Below are 2,855 nucleotides of genomic sequence, written 5' to 3'. Positions count from 1 at the left end.
ACAAACACTATTATAAGCAACTTAGAGATTTAATACCATGTGTAAATCACAGGCATGGAAGCTTTATAAGGTAATGGAATAAGTCTAAATGTAGACTTAAACCTAAGTAGAATAAAGCATAGTTTCCTTCAATTATGCCAACTTTCAAGTATTATCAACTCTTGTTATATCATGGCCATCACTAAATGGATGCCTTAAACACAAGGAGAGTGATTAAATGGTTCTCAGAAGAGATTCTTTTTTTTTAATACCATGTATTTTTTATTTTTTTTATTCATATGAGCATATAATGTTTGGGTCTTTTCCCCCCTTACCCTCCACCCTCTCCTTCTACCCCCTTGCCCCCTCATTTCCAAGCAGAAACTGTTTTGCCCTTATCTCTAACTTTTTTGAAGACAGAGTATAAACATTAATAAGAAGGACAAAGGGTTTTTGCTAGTTGAGATAAGGATAGCTATACAAGGAGACTCCTCGCATTGTTTTCCTGTACATATGTGTTACATTCTAAATTGACTCTTCTCACACTAACCTTTTCTCTAGTTCCTGGTCCCTTTCTCCTATTGGCCTCTGTCACTTTCAAATTTCTGCCATATGATCCAGCAATACCACTCCTGGGGATATACCCAAAAGAATGTGACACAGGTTACTCCAGAAGAGATTCTTTGTAACTCACATTTTATCAAAGAGAGTAAACATGTTAAAGACAATGGTCACAAAAATAAGTGTGCTCAACTGTTACCATGAAGAATTCACAAACATATTTAATGGCCAGGTATATTGGAATAGGATTTTTCAGAAATCAGAAAAGGGATAAAATGTTTTCCATAAAAATTTATGTGCTTATATGTGTAGAAAAATTTTAAATTTTTTATGAAAACTCCCAATAAAGTAGGGCAAATATTGTGAACCTCATTTTTTATATAAGAAGACTAAATTTCAGAACAGGTAAGATACTTGTACAAAAGAAAGAACAAGTTCTTAGGTTCTCAGTCTAGGTAGTAATAAAAATGTTGAAGGACATTTTTTTTCCTCAAATGCAAAAGTTTTTGCCAGTTCAGTGTGTTCCTGAGTCAACAGATGAAACATGCATGGTCCTGGCATTTTGAGATTTACAAAGGGTCATAGGTGATTGGAATTCATCCCCAAAACACATTTAGCATATCAGGGAACACAACCTAGGAATCCAGAAGATAGTCCATGATATCCTTAACATATAATTTCTACTTATCTGTCTACAGATTAATTTTCAACTGCAGTCTACCTATGGACACAGATATGGTGACTAACAACAGTTTGACTGAATTCATTCTGTCTGTGTTGGCACAAGATACTGGAAAGCAGAAGGTAATTTTTGGAATCTTCTTGATTCTTTACTTCATGACTCTGTTGAATTTTCTAACTGTGGTGACTGTTAAAAGAACCCAGACACTTGGAAGTCCCATGTACTTCTTCCTGTTCTACCTGTCATTTTCTGATGCTTGCTTCTCTACAACCACAGCCCCACAATTGATTGTGGCTGCCATTTCCTCAAGAAAAACCATTTCCCACAGTGAGTGCATGATCCAGATCTTTGCGGGGCATTTCTTTGGGTGTATGGAGATATTGGTGTTCAACCTCATGTCATTTGATCAGTATGTGGCCGTCTGTAAGCCTCTGAGAAACACAACCATCATGAGCCCACATATGTGTCATGCATTGGTGAATCCGGCCTGGGCAGGTTCTTTTATCCATTCTTTGGCACAGTGATTCTTGCTTTGAAATTACCTTTCTGTGGCCCCAATGTAATTGATCACTTTTCTTGTGATATACAACCTTTGTTGAAACTTGCATGCATGGACATTTATGTCATTAATCTACTGATAGTGTTTAATAGTGGGGCCATATGCCTGGTGAGTTTTATATTCCTTCTTAACTCCTACATTTTCATTTTACATTCTCTGAGAAACCAGAGTGCAGAAGGAAAAAGGAAAGCCCTCTCTACTTGCACCACCCACATCATTGTTTTCATTTTATTCTTTGTTCCATGTATCTTCACGTACACTCAGCCTCCAACCACATTTCCACTGGACAAGATGGTGGCCATATTTTATACTATTCGGACACCTTTGCTCAACCCTCTGTTCTACAGTCTGAGGAATCCAGAAGTGACAAGTACCATGATAAAATTATGGTGTAGAGAAATATGTGTTAAGTTGACAAATGCGGTATGAGTATTCTAAAATATAATTCTTTAGAATTTTTACTTTATTGCATTATCTAGAGATGTCAGATTTCCTGAGAATATCCAGGATTCAAAAATTCAGATGCAGTATTTCTCAGCTTTGGACTTTTCTATTTAAGAATATTTTACTCTGCTATTTTCTTGTTGAAGAAATCTCATCTATGTAGAGACTTTGTGTTCATCCCTTTAAAATCTCACATTCAAAGCTGTCACTGTATTTCAGATCATGTGTTTATGATTAAATCACATTGGTACCAGAAAATACTACCTTACTTGATACATGCCAATAAGACACAGACCACAGACAAAATATGAGATACTTTGTATGTGTATGAACTACTTTTATCAAGTTAATATGTCATAATTTTGCACCAAAGATTCCAAATATCTCTGATGTCCAGAAATGGAGGCAAGTCAATGCTTACATAGTAAAAAGGACATTTGTTGAAGCTCTTAACCCCATATTCAAAATCAGCAAATAGGCTTACACACTACAGAATGGATATTCACAGATTTCCTTATTTTATTTCTTACAATTTTGTATTTGAATTTCATCCTATAATGTTAAAGTGTATTTGTTTCTCATGCAATCGATTAATTGACATAGATATTTGATTTTGTTTCTTGTTTCTCC

General features: G+C 35.3%; 1 pseudogene; it reads left to right on the top strand.

Annotated features, from left to right (window-relative positions):
- Positions 1-1,275: 1,275 nt before the first annotated feature.
- Positions 1,276-2,210, top strand: LOC141416720 (olfactory receptor 4C11-like; annotated as a pseudogene).
- Positions 2,211-2,855: the final 645 nt, after the last annotated feature.

The sequence above is a fragment of the Castor canadensis genome, chromosome 1 (genome assembly GCF_047511655.1).
Source record: "Castor canadensis chromosome 1, mCasCan1.hap1v2, whole genome shotgun sequence".
Lineage (NCBI taxonomy): Eukaryota > Metazoa > Chordata > Mammalia > Rodentia > Castoridae > Castor > Castor canadensis.
Note: the sequence above shows the minus strand (reverse complement) of the source record. Positions and strands in the feature narration are given on the sequence as shown.